The sequence below is a fragment of the Leopardus geoffroyi genome, chromosome B1, assembly GCF_018350155.1.
Source record: "Leopardus geoffroyi isolate Oge1 chromosome B1, O.geoffroyi_Oge1_pat1.0, whole genome shotgun sequence".
Classification (NCBI taxonomy): Eukaryota; Metazoa; Chordata; class Mammalia; order Carnivora; family Felidae; genus Leopardus; species Leopardus geoffroyi.
This window is the reverse complement of record NC_059327.1, coordinates 17,489,116-17,507,826: the sequence shown is the minus strand read 5'-3', so window position 1 is coordinate 17,507,826 and position 18,711 is coordinate 17,489,116. Positions and strand designations below refer to the sequence as shown.

Sequence of the window (18,711 nt, the reverse complement as noted above, 5' to 3'; positions counted from 1 at the left end):
ACCAAGGAAATCTGTATTTATGTGAGACTGATTTCTTCTTTGGCCCATGGATGTCTGCTTTAGTACCTTGTAACCATGTCTCATATTTTGTTTCTAGGAGGATTCTAGAATCTTCACTGAATGTTTCATATATTCCATTTAGAGTGTAAGATCTCACATACTCAACTCAATGTCAGGTCTGGCTACTGAGAAGAAAATCACATTTATTACACAATGAGTTTTGTTCTCCTAGATAATGGAAAAGGAGTTACACTGGCAGAATTCACTCTGGTTTAACACGCTTGCCTTAAAATAGCTGAAGAATGTTTAACCGCTAAGGCAGCTAACTTCGCCAAAGTTTTATTCTGAGAATCTAAGTCACTGCAATAAATATTTACTAAACACATATTATATGCCAGGCTAAACTCTTATCAAATGGGATACATGATGTGTGTACAAAAGAGAAAAAGGTCCCCGCCTAACAGGCTTCAAGTCCGAGGGCAGTGCTGTGCACCGAGGCAGCCTCACCTAAAGGTTGTTACAGGGTTGCATATGCAGGAAGGAATCAATTCCAAGGTCTTTCTCTTCCTTCTACCTGCTTCTCCTTCAAGTTCTACTGGATTTCTTAACTTACCTTTTTGTGTGTTTTTATCATCAGTCACCCATCACTAGAGGGTAAGCTCAAAGAAGGAAGGGAATTTTTATGTGTTGGTCACTGCTACATCTTCATAACCCAGAACAGCCCTTGGCACTTAGTAGATGCTCCAGAACTATTTGTTGAATGGATGAGCAAATGAACTCAGCCTCTTCATCCACTCCTGGCTGCTTTCCTCCTTGGCTCCTGTGTCATGCTTTGGTCAGTTCCTATGGCCCAGGCCTTACTGGTGGGTGCTCAGTAAAGTTTAGGATTTTGTAACTTTAGCTCTCATACGTTTTACTTCTTCATCTGTAAAGCAAAGACAATAAAAGCTTTATTAGTTGTCTACTGCTGTATAATACATGACCTCACAATTTAGTGGCTTAAATGAACAAACAATAAAACAACAAAAACCTATGATTTTGCATAAATTTTATGGGTCATGAAACGTGAGGGGGGGTTGCTTAGCTGGTTACTAGAACCATGGTGTAGCAGTCAAGGTCTCTCACGAGGTTGCAGTCAAGAAATCGGTTAGAGCTGCAGTCATCTGGAGGCTGGCCTGGGGTTGGAGGACTCTTCTCTCACGTGCTTGGCAAGTTAGTGCAGGTTGTGGACGGGACGCCTCAGTTCCTCCATATGTGTTCCTCTTCATAGAACTGCCTGAGTGTTCTAATGACATGGCAGCCAGCTCTTCTGTCTGGAAGTGATCCAGGAGTAGGCAAGACAGAAGCCGTGTGGCTTGTATGATCTAGCCTGGGAAGTTATACACCATCATTTCTATATCCTACTGGTTACACAGGTTGCACAAAGACACAGACACCAGGGGGTGAGGATCAATGGGTATCATCTTCTAGTTTGGCTCTCAGAGATAATTAGTAGGAAGATTGCCTGTATTTATATAAATCATAAATGTAAAGTACCTGGCATGGTGCGGAGCACACAGTAGGCAATTAGAAGATCATTAGCTCCACTTAGACACTCACGCATTGTAGAACCGTCTTTCATAGTTCTGGAAGATTATCTCTCAGTGCTATCTGTAAAAGTCTGAATTCATCTATAGAATTCATATTGCTTTCTCATTCACTCATTCATTCATTCATTCAAGTTTGCTGTCTTCACATCCTGTGGAATTATCCTGATATCCGCCTAAAGTATAAATTCTTGGCACCAACCACGTAGTGAAATAATGACCCCCAAGTTGCTGGCCTATTACCGGGGTGTCAGAATGCTCTATTTCTTGGTGCTGTGTGCAATGATATTATCTTCTAGATTTCTAGAGTAGCCCAGGGTCCAGACAGGGTCTGTCCATGGGCTACTGTCCATGGAGAAGTTGGCCGCCTTCTCCAACCTACTCTGACAACTGTGACTCTTGCATCATTGCCTTCCATGCCTCCAACATTCTGACATACAGAAAGACATCGTGCCCTCAGCTGGGATGTAGGAGAAGCAGTGTGCTAAAGACCACACAGGTCTAGGCATGACTAATATAAAGCTATGCAAAATAAAAGCAATAAGGAAGCCGATGACAAGAAATCTTTGACAGAGGACTGAAGACCAACGTGGGAACATAGAAAAAGAATATCCTTCTAAAACAAACTTCTATCAAACCTGAGATCAGTTTGTAGGAAAAGAAGGAACTTTGTAAACCTCACTCCTCTTGACTCTTTACATATTATAAGCTGTTTATGAGACACTTTCCTGTAAGCATTCTTTTGCACATCTGAAGAAACAAATCCTAAGCTTCCCTTGAAGCCAGCACCTGTTCAATTCTGTGTTGCCAGCATGGGTGCCACAGGAGCAAAGGCCTCACTCCAGGGAGTTAGCAGAAGATTAAACTTCAGCCAGAATGTTGGGAGAAGCTGGTATGCTGAGTCAATACCAAGTACTGGCTTTAATTTGATGTTTTCCACGCACGATCAAAATTGTGGTTTTTTTCTAACTGGAGAGCCATTGCCTCCTCTGCCATCTTTCATGGGTTCCCTGTGGAGTGTGTGTTATGCTCTGATATTTGAAATTGATCACGCGGCTTCTATTTCAAGGGTGATAATAAACCCGGTGCAAAAGCTGGGGTTAGCGAAGGTGACTATTAACCTTTCTTCTAATATGGTCGATTTATTTTGCCTTGTGGCACAAACTGATTCCCAGTATGATCTGCTGGTAACTTCACTTTAAATATCACCTATCGATGAAGCATGCAGAAGCGAAAGAAAAATTCTTGTCTGAATTTTTTTGTAGGGGGAACTGAAAGAAGTCATCACTCGTTCTTCCCTGATTATTATTACAAATTTTGCTATTAAGGAATTTCTAAGTAAATAAATACAGACCTTTTATTATTAGCCACTAGGGACTAACATGTAAAAACTATCTCATTTCTCATTTACTTTCGAAAGTGAAGATCAAGATGCTAAAAAACCTGAAGCCATTTTAATATCTAAATGATTCTTGCCATTGTGTGATGAAAAGAACTTAAGTTTTGGAAATAGATGAGCCAGATTTACTGTCCTGTTTTGGGCAAGTAACTTAATTTCATCCTCAGTTTCTCCATCTGCAAAAAGAACTAAGAATTCCTGCCCTTTCATTCTGTAAAGTTTCAATTAATATCTCCAGCAGCTAGAAGAATCCTAGGTAGATGTGGAATAAAATACAAAACGCCTTCTCTCTCTGAGTGGTCCTTACTAACATACTTAAAGTTTTTAAAAATTCTTCTTGCTTTTGGGTCTAAAGAACCTCAAGTTTTATTCTCTACAACGGATTTGCTTCAAATACTGCATTGGCAAGATGACAGATGAGTAACCTACTATCTAGTTGGGAAATCTCTGAACTTCTTATTGTCATCCAAAACTGTGGATGTAACTTAGATTACATTTTGGCATTAATAAAAATATATACAACCATTGCCCTTTATCTGGCAGTTTTACCAGATGCTTTGTGACCAGTTGACTTATCTGAAGTGGAAGTCCAAGTCAATTTCATTTTGCAGTGAAAAAGGTTTGATTTTCAAAGTGATTAGTCAGCTGGAAAAATTATGAAACACAAGACTTGGGTAAGAAAGAGATTGGATCCTTCTCATAAATTCCCTGTTGCCAACAAAATCGACATGTATGTGATATTAGAACTATGTTTTGATACACATTACCTGTTATCAGTCATTATATACATGGTTCTCAGTCTCCAAAATTAGGATTAAAAATGTATCAAACTGGGACCCGATGGGAACATGACACCCTAGGTTAGCTTGTCCTTAGAGTTAGCTAAGGGGAATTTTGGTTTTCAGGGGTTGAGAATAAGTATGCACTGAGATAACTTAGAGCAACATTGCAGAAGTGGGCATATGCTGGATCAGTACAGTTTTGTCCAAGTAGAAGCCCAAACCTCTTATGTCTTGCTATTGTGCTCTTTTGGGGTTGGGAGGAAGAGACATGATTCTTTTAAGAATTTTAAAAATAATGTTGAAAACAACTCGAAGCTTCAGGAGACTCAGGGATGTGGTAATAATGGTCCCTCCAGGATGAAGCAGTGAAAGCTGAATCTTTTACTGAAAACAACTGAGATGAGTAACAGTGGTAAAAAGATTCAAGCTTCTGAATGCTTAGTTAAGTTGAAAACATGCAAGACAGACCCCGATGAGGTTTTTATTGAAAAATCTCTCTTGTGCTGCAGAAAATAATACATATTCAGGGCTATGGCAGATGTATGTTGTATTTGGAAATATCCTGATGTGTTTAATGCAAATTCCTAAAATAATATATTCCAAGCATTATATGCATCTCGTCCATGGTAGGTATTTGGATCAAGCAGTGAAACAGAAGTCCTGCTTTGTTCATTATACGAAACCTAATTTTAACAGTAAATGAGCAAAAACAGCTAATGGACATAACTCAGTAAATTGTCATTCTACGCTAATCCTTTGTCATCAGTCTCCTGAGTTTGGTGTGCTTATGGGTGGTTAGAAGGGAGTGGAAAACCATGACCCTCCTTGTGGACCTGCCTGAGGGTCCTGGCCCAGAACTGGTGCAGGTTTGACTTTCCAGCTGCTCAGCTGAATCCATGATATTCCCTTCTCCCTAGGCTGTCTGTCTTTCAGAGAGAGTCTGAAGCACTTTTTCTTTCTACATATAAAATTTTATGACTCAGAAATAACTTTAAAGTATAGAGACAGTATGTGTGTTAAAGGGATGGCTTTAGGTGGGGGTGCTACAGGCAGATTTAGCAAAATGTTTATATATCCTAAAATATGATTTTTTATTAGAAACTGGTTTGACACCTTAAAAGTCTGGGTATGTGGGGCACCTGCATGGCTCAGTTGATTAAGCGTCCGACTCTGGACTTTGGCTCAGGTCGTGATCTCACGGTTCCTGAGATTGAGCCCTGCGTTGGGCTCTGTGCTGACAGTGTAGAGCCTGCTTGGGATTGTCTCTCTCTCTCTCCCTCTCTCTCTGCCCCTTCCCCACTTGTGTACATGTTCACTTTCTCTCTCTCTCTCTCTCTCTCTCTCTCTCTCAAAATAAACAAACATTAAAAAAAGTCTGGGTGTTACGAACTCGTGGTTGGGACTGCTAGAGATAGGCCAATTTTGTTACCTTGGCCTTGGTTCCAGTCAGAACATAGGTAGGCTTTTTTATTGCTTAAACATCTCACAATTCTGTATGGGTTAAGAGCAGAGACTCATGAATTTTATATGAACCAGACACAACTCTGACTCTGGTTCTGCCACTTACTCTGTGACCTCTGACACCTTCCCTCTGTAAGCCTTTGGTCCCTTACCTGGCATACGAAGTTATATGAAGTTATAATAGCACCTATTCCTCAAGTTTTGGGGATTAGGTTAGACTTGTTGCTCGTGCGGTGCAGAGCACAGTGATGTGTGCATATTAAGTTTGCAAAACATATTAGCTTTTCTCCTATCATCCTCGGTAGATGTTGGTTTTATTCCTTTCTTTCCTGAAGGACTCTGAGCAGCATTCTTGCCTTCTTGTCAATACTTTACTCTGTGCAAACTGCTCTCGCAGGTGCTGGTGGGAATCCAAGACCTGAGATCTATGGTTCCTGGAGCTTCCTCTCTAGTGGAGGTAGAGATGCATGAAATAATTGCGAAAAGCAATGTGGATGATAACTGTTAGAGCGGAGACATGAAACTCTTAACTTCGGGAGTATGGGAGGAAGGCCCAGGTGTGTTATTTGCAGGTCCAGTGCAAAACAAAAATGTTAAGCCCTTTGTTCAAACTTTAAGATGGCAGCAGCAGGGCGTCAAAGCAGGTGCAGGCCGTTTCTGAGCACAGAGCGCCATGTGGCTGCTAGAGGTCACGCACCCATTGGCTCATCCGGACTGGATGGCCGTACTCACTGCACACAGGAAAATTAGAGAAGGTTTGCCGTTGGGAGATGTAGGAGCTGATGGTACCCTGAAGGATGGAAAGAACTTTGAAATAATGAGAACAGTACAGACAAAAGAGAAAACTTGTATCAAGTACCCGTAGGATTGTTGTTTTTGTTTTTGTTTTTGTTTTTGTTTTTGTTTTTGTTTTTGTTTTAATTTTTTTCAATGTTTATTTATTTTTGGGACAGAGAGAGACAGAGCATGAACGGGGGAGGGGCAGAGAGAGAGGGAGACACAGAATCAGAAACAGGCTCCAGGCTCTGAGCCATCAGCCCAGAGCCTGACGCGGGACTCGAACTCACGGACCGCGAGATCGTGACCTGGCTGAAGTCGGACGCTTAACCGACTGCGCCACCCAGGCGTTGTTTTTGTTTTTAAGTGAGACTTATTAGGGCAAAGTGATTTGGTAATCAGGGAGTGAGGGGAGATGGGGAGACAGTAGGCCTAGGTCTGAGGTGTCCACTAAAACGAAGCAAGCCAAGGGCTTTGAGAATAGAAACAAGATCCGATCAAGGTGGAGACATGGCTCTGGTGGCAGAGAGACAAAAGGACTGGACTTCATGAAGGAAGCATGGGCAGCAGGAACTTTCCTGGTGAAAGCAATGTATTCTTTGCAGGGGAGCTGTGATGCTTTTTTTCTATTTCTCTGCCATCTGATGTCTGCTTTCCTCTCCCCCCACCCCACAAGAAGCTACACTCTGTTTCTGTTTTGAAGATGTCTTCAATTATACAATGCCAGCCAAAGAGAAACATAATGGAATTTTAACCAGTTTGCTTTTTTTCTCTGAGGACAGCATTTCAGCAACATCTCCATTCTGGTTATAGAAAGAGAGCTTGAAGACACCCAAATGTGCATTAAAAACCTATCACCTTTTCTTGGCCTTTCAAGCAGAATTGTATTCCAGAAACACCATGTCATCTTGTATTCCAGGCAGTGCTCTTAAAGACAACATGGGTGAAACCCTTGCCCTATTCATCACCGAATGGAAGTGCAAGTCTGTGCACGTTCTGTGTGTCTGTCTCTCGTCCTGACAAACTGTCTTCAACGGTGGGAAAGTAAAACCTTCTTCCTTCCTTTTCTGTTTTTCTTATAATAACTCAGCCTTGAATCAGAGGTATATGTTCAGCCTCCCAAAAGTGCTTCTGTCATGGAAAGGAGTTCCTTTTGTTCGCTAATTTATCATGTCTTAAAGCAAGCTAAAATGTTCAGGATGACAAGGATAGAATCAGCCATGGTCTGAAAGTGGAGAAGGTACAGAGGGAACTGTATGTCAGTATCTGTAAGAGACAGGGAATAGCATTTTATCAGTATTGCGGATTCCAACAAGATGGGAGAAAAGGATGAATATATTTTAATACCAATAGAAAGCATTAAAACTAAATAAAAATTTTAAGGAACTCTCCTTAAGGTAAAATTTCAAAAATATTTTTCTTTTGCTCCTCCACTAAATTTTATTATCTCTGTTACATGAGGCAAATGACTTAAGTCTCTCCAAGCCTCAGATTCCTTACCTGTGAAAAGAATGGATGCTTGCTAAGATCGCTTCACGACTACAACATCAGCATTAACATTCTCTGGCTGGGTGAATCTATTCCTCGGGTGCTTACCTGAGTTGGTAAGATGGGAGGGTCCACATTCCTGCCCAAATACATGCCCACGAAATTCCCATACCTTTGAGTATGGCATTTACATTTCTATTATCTTTCTCCATCAAGGGTAGTTACCCTTGTTATTTTCTCCAGAATACTGTGCAGATTACAGGTGGTAATTAACATTCCTCTAACCATGTGTAACCAGTGTAGGCCTGAGTCAGAAGCTGCTGGTCAAGCTCAATCAGACAGGAAGAGGGGCACATTCAGAGACGACATGAAACACGTGCATTTCCAGATCTCTAAGAATGGGGCTGGGCGGCCTTTTAAATTGTAGAGTTTCCTCTGTAGACCTTTTAGAGTTCTAACCAAGATTTTAATGGTTTTCTCATTTTAGTTGCTTTTTAAAAAATATGACCATTCACTTCTTGCATTTCTTATGTCACACACGCGCGCGTGCGCGCGCACACACACACACACACAGAATGTCTCATATTTGCAGTGAAATGATTTTGCCATTCGAAATACACATGGCAATAGTAGCTAAGCAGAGTGGCCCCTGGGAAATCTCTACTATCTGGAGTCTGGATTGTGAAAAGGAGCTACATCAAAACCTTATATTGTGCCAGGTAGTGAAATGAATAATGTGGCAGGGAATTTCAAATGGTCCAGGAAGCAAAACCTTCTCTGGGGACCACAGGTGGGGTAGGTGTGAGCCGTGAGAACGTGCATGAATGTGAGAGAGCTGTAGGCATTTGCTGCTTTTCTGGAGAAGGGTCATGGGGGTAAGAAGTGAGTGTCTCTTTAGAGCACTTTCCATCCAGCAGTTTTTAGGAAATACCTCCAAGAAGGTGCCAGAAGTAACTCCCAACTCCTGTCATGGAGCTATGGGAAAGGAGCAATGAATTCATCGTTAAAGGGCAAGAATGCTATAACTAGTTGTTTAAAAATGCTAATAACCATGATGTCAATGATTCCTTTTCTTTAGATATTCTGATCATTGTAAGATGGGAGTTCAGGTAGCTACTGATAAACAATAATAATAGAAGCACGTATCAATAATGCGCCTCGCAGTCCACACTCATGTGAATTACTTCCCCTCACTTAATGTATATTCCAAGAGGTTTAGTGATTTTCCTTAAGTCAATTAGATAGAGGCAGAGCTAATGGATCCTGTGGGTTGGACTAGAAGAGTCTTACTGTTTGCAATGTGGCACTTTACATTTCAGATAAGTGTGGTTTTCCTGGGGGACTCGTCTTTCCATTTTCTTTAAACCCTTGCTTCGTTGTTTCTGTATTATCCTTCTTAAAAATAGTGCATGTCTCAGGGTGCCTGGGTGGCTCAGTCAGTTAAACATCTGCCTCTTAATTTCAGCTCTGGTCCTGATCTCGCACTTCATGAGGTTGAACCCTGCGTCAGGCTCTGCACTGATAGTGCGGAGACTGCTTGAGATTCTTTCTCTTTCTCTCTCTCTCTCTCTCTCTCAAAACAAATTAATAAACATTAAAAAATAGCACGTCTCTTTTAATACGTTTTAATAAGAAATTATGCACAAATCTGAATACAATGAAGAGAAATTTGTCTTTGGAATTTCCCTTAAAGATAATAATGCATTTGAATTTGCAGTTTTTTTAATTTTGTCTCTTACTATTTCTACTATGGCTATGTAGTATCTGCCCCCCCCCAACAAAAAAAGAAAAAAGAAATGCAAGAATCTTTTCACTTCAAGAATTTGCAGCAGAAGGGATAAAATGGTTCAATCCAAAGAATCACTGATGTTTAATGAACTAAGGTAAATGCACAAAACATGAGTCATGAGTTTTACTTCTAACTCCATTATCGTTTCAACATGGGAATCGTATTTTTACTAGAGTCATTGGATAAATGTGAATTAAAGAAGCATCAAAGTGTTTAAAGTTTGTGTTGTGTTTTTTTTCTATTTTTTTTTTTATTTGAGTATAGTCAGCACACAATGTTACATTAGCTTCAGGTGTGCAACTGAGTGATTTGACAAGTTTGCACTCCTGATTTTTAAGAATCTACTATAATCTGCATCTTCCTTCCTATTGAAAATTTGTATTCATTTGAAAAGCATGAGCTACCTAAGCTACTTCTCTCCTTTTACCTTTACCACCTTGCTATAAAAGGGTCACTTTCTCACGGTTTATCTCTCTCTCTTGCAATTTGTTTCCAAGACTGAGGCGAGTTCAGTGTGCTAACGAACCTCTGTGGGCACGCGAGGCTGCAGGCGCTGGCCGAGCCAGAAAAGTGCCGGCTCCCTCTTTATTGGCATGTTGCAGCTAATAGATGCTCCTCGGATTTCTTGCTCCTTTTCCAATACAGCACTTTATAATCCTTTCAATTTCATGAACTGTTGGGGCTCATTCATTCTTGGAGTGGAGAGCTCAGACACAGGCACATATTATGTCAGTGGTCAAGTCCAAGGAGGAAGTCTTAGAAGAAACCATTTTGAATCGATCTCTTTCTTTTGCGGTCACTATGGCAGTGTTACACCAAAGAGAAAAAAAAAAGAACAATTTAATCTATTAATAAATTTCAAACATGCAAAAGAACTTCGGTGATAGGAAGAGAACTCAGTCCTGGGTCTACTGTTTACGAACCCTGTGACCAGGACCAGATGTTAAAACGTCTCTGAACCACAGCTTTCTTTTGTATGAAATGGAAAGCAACAAGAATTCCTCAGCAAGATTATATAATAATTACTTAAAATAACACATGTAAAATGTGAGGGACATATTAAAGTCTTGGGATCTTATTGAAGTATCAGATTATTATTAGACTTTTTGAAAAATGGCCATTAAGGAGCACCTGGGTGGCTCAGTTGGTTGTGTCTGACTTCGGCTCAGGTCATGATCTCATAGTCTGTGAGTTCAAGCCCCACGTCGGGCTTTGTGCTGACACCTCTGAGCCTGGAGCCTGCTTCAGATTCTGTGTCTCCCTCTCTCTCTGTTCCTCCCCCACTCATGCTCTCTGTCTCTTAAAATAAACGTTAAAAAAAATATTTTAAGGAAAAAAGTGGCCATTAAGAAATTTTTTTATTATTTTACTATTATTATTTTGTTATTTTCATCTTACTGCTGTTTTAAACTATGCAGCTTTGACATCATCTAAACAGTTTCAAAACAAAGCTATAAGAAGATACACATTCTGCAAAAATAACGTTAATGGCAGGTTGTCTTTATAAATGTCATTTCTTTCTGTCTCAGGTAGTTTCTTTTTTATGTTGCTTAAATGATTGTTTTACTCTTTTAGTAACACACATGGAAACAAGGTCAATTTTTTTTTTTTTTTTGGTCAGTCAGGTGTGTTTAGCAGTCTTAGTTTTTGGATCCCTGCTCTTACCAGAACATAAATATAGCCCCAGGGATAGATACTCAAATTGATATGTTTGCATAGCTCCCTTTAGTGATCTGAGGCATATAGAATACGCATACAAGGTTTCCCTATGATCCACTCACCCCTTCATGACCCTTGCTCAACAGTGTGCAAGAAAGAGCTGGCTGCCAGGAGGGCCCAGCAATTAAGCCCCAGAGCGCATTTTGTTGAGAAGAGTAAAACGAGGTGTGGAAGTCAGGCTCTTGGTAATTTGCGACCTTACTCCAAGACCTTAGTACTCAGGAGGCAGACAAAACACCATCCTCTCGCTCTTCTCTTAGCTTTGCAGGCACTGAGGGTAAGAACCTAGTAAGAACTGCCTTTTTATCTCAAGAAGATTAGCTAGAGTGGATCCAGAGAAGTCAGAGGTCGGAAGGATCAGACAGGGCACTGGAATGCCTCCCTCTGTTACAGGAACTACTGGGCATGTTGTGAGCCAGCCAGTGTTGGCTGTGTTTGTTCCTCATGTTGGCAGGATCTGAGGAGGGCAAATGGGGCAGAGTCAGATGAGGCAAACAAAAGGCTTATGTCACCATTGTGGCCTGTTACTGATGGGTGCAAAAGAGCTATTGAAAACACCACCGTGATGTGCAAGAAAAAAAAAAAAACAAACAAAAGCCCAGCAAATAGGCTTGTATTGGTTTTCCACGCACAGACATCTGAAGAGAATTAATTAGTACTCCTCATTTTCACACACTTTAAGTGCTCAAACTGAACTTTGTTTAACCCGTAGAAGTCCAGCTTAGTTCCCAAGCACATTTGATCATTTGAATTGTATATACAGATTAGAGCATTTGTTTCCCACTCCTGTGAACATTAAAATAAAGAAAAAGGGGAGAGAGAGAGAGAGGGAGAGGGTGAGGGAGAGAGAGAGAGAGAAAGAGAGAAAGAGAGAGAGAGGTGGATGGAGAGGGGAAGAAAGGCATTCTTGGAACCAAATAAAATCGTTAATGTTAATTTACTCTGGACAGGTCTCAGGTTGGGGGAGAGTGGAAGATAGAAGGAAACAAGAGGAAAAGCAGAGGCCATAAGTTAGATTGTCATTTTTCAATCAGCGTAAAACACAGTATTTGAACGCTAAAATGTGCTATCATGTGACACCACAGTCAAAGCCTTTGTGGAGCTCTCCTTACAGCTATGAAATGTTAATGTATAGAGAAAAGTAATGTGGAAAAAGGAAGGTGCTACCCAAAACCTATCTTCCTTATAAAAACATCACTTTTAGGGAAGTCTAAATGACAACCAATATGTAAACATCCGGAGGCAGGGGGTTAAATGAACATTTCTTATTCTAGTCCAAATACATGGCATCCTGCAGTCATCTAAAAGTGTACATTGATGAAAATTTTGCAGCACAGAAAGGATATTTCCTCTTTAGAAGGAAGCATATTCTTTATTTTTAGACGCCCAGGCTGCAGAACTGGTTTATGATCAGGGTTTGGAAAAGCTCATCAGGAGACGGTCTCATCGGATTACTACGCCTCGGTCTGGCACAAAGCAGTGTCAAGGCTATATCCTAAGATGAATAAGATTCTCCCAGAATTGCAGGACTGAAAACTGGAGAGACCACATTAATTGGGTGTACCCTATCCATGAGGCATGACATCCTCACAGCTCTTCAAGTTTGGGGGATCCATCTTGGATGTCAGGGGAGGACCGAGAGCACACGCTGAGCAGAGCAGAGGGGGACTTTCAGGGGTTCGTGTCGAATATCTGCCATGCGAGAGCACAGCCCCGCACAGGGTGTGGGATTCTTTCAGGGATTTTAAACAATCTGCAAGACTTCCTAAATGCCCAATTTACTACTGAAGAACGATTTGGCTTCTGGAAGTAATTTAGTTGGTAAATAGGGGATGATCCTCGGGATATAGGTAGTCTATAATTTGGGGCTAGACTCCATGGCCCAACATAGCAATTCCTCCGTAGTTTATAATTTTTGCTTCCAGTCTTGAACTGGATAGAGTACAAATGTAAGAAAGCAAATGACTGCTTTTTCTTTCTAACCTTCTAAATACTTCATCTGGATTTGGGTAACTTTTTGAATTTTCATTGTTTTAGGAAAGATACTATTAATCTTAAGTTATTTTTTCTTCTGTATGTCACTCATCAGATTGGCACAAAGAATTTCCATATTTTTCATATCATTTTATAAATTTATCATATGTGTGCATGTATATGCATTCACATGAATTATTTATATTTGTTTATTAGTCACTGATTGTTGTAATATAATATTTGCACTTTAAAAAGAAACTTTCTATGTGGGCAGTATCATATTACGTCTGAAGTTATATACCCTCCATGAACAATGTTTCAATTTTTGCTAAAGAGAATATGGAAAAAAGTCAAGTGAATCTTCAATAGGTACAATAGTATTGTACTTATGACCACAAAAAGACTTCATAAAATCAACACTGGCTCAGAGGGCAGAAGGTTGTGTTAATACTATTCATATTCTTATGTAACTTACTGAAAACTTTTTATCATGATTTAAGTACCCATACAGTTGTAAAGCATCAAATCCTTAGAAAATGCTAAATTACAGAATAATAATAACCCACAAAAAATTATGTATTATTTGAGGTTTGGAACTGAAATGAAATATAAAATTTTTAGCAACCACCTACAAATTTTCAAAGCTGCCACACAATTGTAAAGTGAGATGAACTGTCTGAAAAGAAATAAAAAATTAAAGACAAAACTAAGGCAGGTATGTTCTCCAAGAAAACAATTAAAGGTAAAACTGGTATTTTTTATACAAAAACTGACCTCTTATTTTCGGTACAGCATAAATGGCTTGTGGAATATAGTGACTGTCGCTCTCCTGCACCACACACACACACACACACACACACACACACACACACACACACATTTCCTCCAGAAATGCATGGGGCTGTGAAGATTTTTCTTAATTGATGTGAAGAAGCTAAAACAACTAGAATCCACAGCCTGTCTCCATTTGATGTATAAACCTTACATTTGGTGAAGTTAGCAGTTTTGTTGATCACGTCATCAACATAATGAAACAGTTGGTTTATTGAGCACTTCAAGTAATGGAGCCATCATTAGCTGTAGCAGGGAGGGTATATATAGATTACAGATTCCATTACTATTTATATTTGAGAACAACAAGTTTTTGTAAGTTATAGTTCTCATGGTAAATGTTACACCAAGTATAGTCTTAAAAATATTAATATGGCATAGTGTTATGGTATCGAAGGGAAACACAGAATTTCATCAAAGTAATGCTTTTTATTTCAAGAATTCTGTCTCACCAAGATAACTTCTACAAGTCTTTAATGAAGGAAGCTTAGCATTTCCCTTGATAATTATCCATAGAGTCTAACAATATCTCTGTTCAAGAGCTTTTGTTACATGTAATAAAAGAGTTACTCGAATTTTTACCAGTTTTGCCCAGAAGAGAAAGCATTGATTCCCATTCTTCAAATGCCTTAAAAGGCCTTCAGGTAAATATTTCTCTTCTGACAAGTGTGAGGATAGTCTATGAAATTGATCTGGTGTTCACACAGGGATTCAATTCAAATGGGTTATGTTAGGTTATCGCAGTGGGGAAGGGAGGAGAATCCCACATAAATTACAAATCATGATCAAATTAGTCACATGTAACATGAAACAATTTGCCAGATGAAAAACGGACTGCCATCAGTATAGTTGTCTGGGTTATATAATTATATCAGTGTAAATAGAATTAAAACCAAGTATCTCTGTATTACTCCCCACTAACAGGGGAGCATTTACAGCTATAGGGCGTGGTTCCAAATGCATTAAGATGTGATTTTATCCAGAGTTCCCAGGGACACCTGAGTGTTGCCAGGGCTTCATGTCTTCTCTGATGGGATACCTAAGTGGTACAAATGGAAGCAAAGTTAAAATGCCATTCAATTATTAACTACACTAAAGCACAAAACCTAGATGTTCAGTAAACTGAACTGAGCAGGTGGGTGGCTTAAATTAGACCCAAGTAAAATCTGTTCTTCCCCCAGGAATGAATCGTACCACCAGATGGCCACAAGAAACTAAGGCAAGCACTGCTCACATGTGAGGAAAAAAAGAGGACAAACGTAGATATCTGTTGGCTTTTTTTTTTTTTCAACGTTTATTTATTTTTGGGACAGAGAGAGACAGAGCATGAATGGGGGAGGGGCAGAGAGAGAGGGAGACACAGAATCGGAAACAGTCTCCAGGCTCTGAGCCATCAGCCCAGAGCCCGACGCGGGGCTCGAACTCACGGACCGCGAGATCGTGACCTGGCTGAAGTCGGACGCTTAACCGACTGCGCCACCCAGGCGCCCCTCTGTTGGCTTTCTTGTCTATCCAGCTTTATGGAGTAGGAAACCAATGAGACACGCTTATTTAATAAGTAAATGTGGCCAATCAAGCATTCCCTAACTCTGAGCCAATGAGGTTAGTAATCCATCTACTTGTCGGAGAACAGAGAAAGTAGTGGATAGAGGGGCAGGAACCTTACCTCATCCCTTGAAGAACCATGGAGTGTTGGAGAATTCAGGTCCATTCTCTGTCACTAACTGTATGATACTGTGCAAAGACAGATGAAAGGGCCAGCCCCACTGCGGGAGACCCAGGCACAGCCCAAATGTTACATGTCTTTTCTGCAACAGCTAAAGGCAGTAACAGGAAACTCCAGACAAGGACTCCCAGCCATCTCAGGAGACTCCCCAACAATGAAACACCAGGGCAATGATTTAGAGTTGGAATTCTTTGCTCTGTGTGTAGAAGTTCTACTAAATATAACAACTTCAACAGCATTTCCTGGTGCCATCTGCTAGATTGCATGTTCTTTGAAAGGAGGTTTTATTCCCTTTTTTTCACATTTTTTCCAGCTTTATTAAGGTATAATGGACACAATTACAAGATATTTAAAGTGCGCACTGAGATGATTTGATGTACGTGTACTTTGTGAAAGGATTTCCTCCTTCTAGGAATTATCTATCACTTCCTATATTTATCTCTCTTTTTAATTATTTTTTGAGAGGAGAACATTTAAGTTCTATTCTTTTAGCACATTTCAAGTCTACAATACAATGTTATCAACTCTAGTTACTTAAGGTTTACTCTGCGTCTTCAGCAACTGCCTGATTGCAGCTTTCAGTAAACAATCAGTAGTTGTTGAATGATTGTGTCGTGCATGTGATCTTCATAATACCTCCTTTCTACTTTCTTCTCCATGCGTCTGAACCTCTACCTCCTACCTCACATTTCGTGTTTTCATAATACTAAATTGCTTGCAGTTATTGAGAAATGCTATGCTGTATCCTTTGATATGGTTTCTTCTGATCCTAGATCTACCTGGATAACCTTTTATGCTCCCCTTCCTTCTGAGCCTGGATGATTTATTAGACCTTAACTCTGGCATCCTCCTTCCAGGAAACCCTCCTGAAAATCTAGGCTATGCTAAATCTGCCTGCACTGAGCTCCATTACACTCTGGGTTCCCTCTGTAGTAATGCCTTCAATGTTATATTGAAATGATCTGGTGTAGGGCGACTCCACAGCACCCCCCCCCCCACCACTCACACACCTATGTTCACATTCCTTTAGGGGAAGACCCATATTTTATTCCACATTGAATCCCATCTCCAGGTAAGGTGACTAACAAATAAATGCTTCTTTAATGAACATATTTTTAAACTTTATCCTTCAAATAACAGAGATTTCAAGGGTATTAAACATTAAAGTGACATGGTCAATTCTGTGCTTTTAAATAACCACTTAGCAGCTTTATGGAGGTTGGATTGTAATAGAGCCTACTAAAGCCTAATAAGAAGATGAGACTCTACTATCAAGCAAGCAAGAGATGCTGAACAAGGGCAGTGGCCAGTCTTTAAGAATCAGTAGGGGGTGGGGGAAATCAGGAGAAGTTGGTAAAATGGCACAAACTTTCAGCTCTAGGATGGACATGTTAGATCTGAGGATCTAATATGTCACCTGATTACTACAGTTGGTACCACTGCATTGTACAGTTGAAATTCACTAAGACACCAGAGCTTCAATATTCTCACCAAAACCAAAAGGGCATGGGATAAATATGTGGGGTGACGAATGCATTAAATAACTCAGGGGGGGGTTATCCTTTCACAGTGTCTATCAGATCATCACACTGTCGTTTAAAACGTCTTACAATTTTGTTTGTTAATTATGTCTCATTAAAGCTGAAAAAAAAGATCAGTAAGACAGGAAGGCCAAGCTGAAATGGTTCTAACAGGGAAGCTGAACCCAAATCAGAGAGGAATCTTAAGATGGCAAAGTTTTCTGATTTGATGAACTGAGTGGGCAGTAGAACCATCTACAAAAAGCAAAATGATGTATGATGAGACCATTAGTGTGATGCAATTCAGTATGCATAAACTTTGAGTTCTGTCAACCTCCCCTCTAAGTGAAAGAATGTTCTAGTTTGTTCGTTCCTATTCCTGCATTAGCTAATGTTGATTTTACTTATTTGTGCATTCTGGAATACTTACCAATAGTATGAAATGAGAATTTAAGTATTTTTTATTTTTTCTACCTGTATTCCTTTAGTCTTTCATATTCATTCTGTGTAATTTGGAAAGCAAACAATATAGGAGAGAATATTTTTTTATATATTTTACTGTCTTAAAAGATACTACGCTCTCTTAGTAATCAATTTTGCACATTTACTTCAATTGTGGGTATGGATTTATAAATTTTATGAACCCTTATCTCAATATCTACATAATTCCACATAATTTTTAATTTCTTCAGATGCCATCATTTAATTGAGCTTCATTCCATGATTAGATAATGGTTATTGAGAAAATCAGAATAAAAAACAAATATAAAATTCAAAACATTATGCTAATGTAATATGTTTTTTCCTGTGCAGAAACTTGGATATACACCAAAGGGAAAAAAATCTAATAAAACATTTTATTTAAAGTGGAAGAAAACTCTTAAATATTATCAGGATGATTGAAATTCTGGTCCATATTAGACCTATTCTATTTACCATTAGAATCAAATTTTGAAAGGGGTAGTTTATGAATATGAAATTTCAAGCTATAATCCATGAAGATTTCCTGAGTCTGCTGATATATGGAAATATAGTAATGAATAAGAGCATAGGAGTTGAATTCAGAAATGCTTGCTCAAATATTTCCATTCTGGGGGCACTTGGTTAAGCATCCAACTCTTGATTTTGGCTCAGGTCATGATCTCACAGTTCATGAGTTCAAGCCCCATGTTAGGCTCTGTGCTGATAGCAAGGAGCCTGCTTGGGATTTTCTCTCCCTCTCTCTCTCTCTCAAAATAAACAAACATTAAAAAAAATTTTCTTTCTGACAAGTTTCTTAACCTTTCTGAGCTTCATTTTCTCCAACTGTAAAATGAGAAGAAAAGTTGAATTAGTTAAGACTTCATAGGATGAGGGTTTTAGAAATGCAATTCAAATTAGTGTTAGGTGCAAAAGAGGAATTTACGATCATGAGTTATTGAAAAGTGCTAAAGATGGTAAGTGCTAACTTACTCAAATGGCATCCATGTGCTCAAACAATAGCTCTTCCTCTGTTTCTTTACACCATTCATGATTATTTTCCCTAGGTTAGCTTCATTCCCAGTCTTATGAACATGGTTACAAAGTGGCTAGCTCATTTTTTTTTTTTTTTTTTTTTTGGTACTATGAGCTATAACATCCCATAAAATTCCAGAACTGTCAGAGAAAAATATAGCAACT

The 18,711-nt window shown here is 39.5% G+C and overlaps 2 long non-coding RNA genes across 2 annotated transcripts in view; one reads left to right on the top strand and one right to left on the bottom strand.

Annotated features, from left to right (window-relative positions):
- LOC123585757 overlaps positions 1-15,046 on the top strand; it is a 70,398-nt gene extending 55,352 nt beyond the window's left edge. Inside the window, exon 3 of the long non-coding RNA XR_006706405.1 lies at positions 14,988-15,046. This is a non-coding gene — a long non-coding RNA (uncharacterized LOC123585757). The remainder of the gene's footprint in view (positions 1-14,987) is intronic.
- LOC123585760 lies at positions 9,103-10,457 on the bottom strand. The gene is made up of 2 exons (XR_006706406.1): positions 10,414-10,457; positions 9,103-10,081 (listed from the first exon to the last, which is right to left on the bottom strand). It is a non-coding gene; the product is annotated as an uncharacterized LOC123585760 (long non-coding RNA).
- Positions 15,047-18,711: the final 3,665 nt, after the last annotated feature.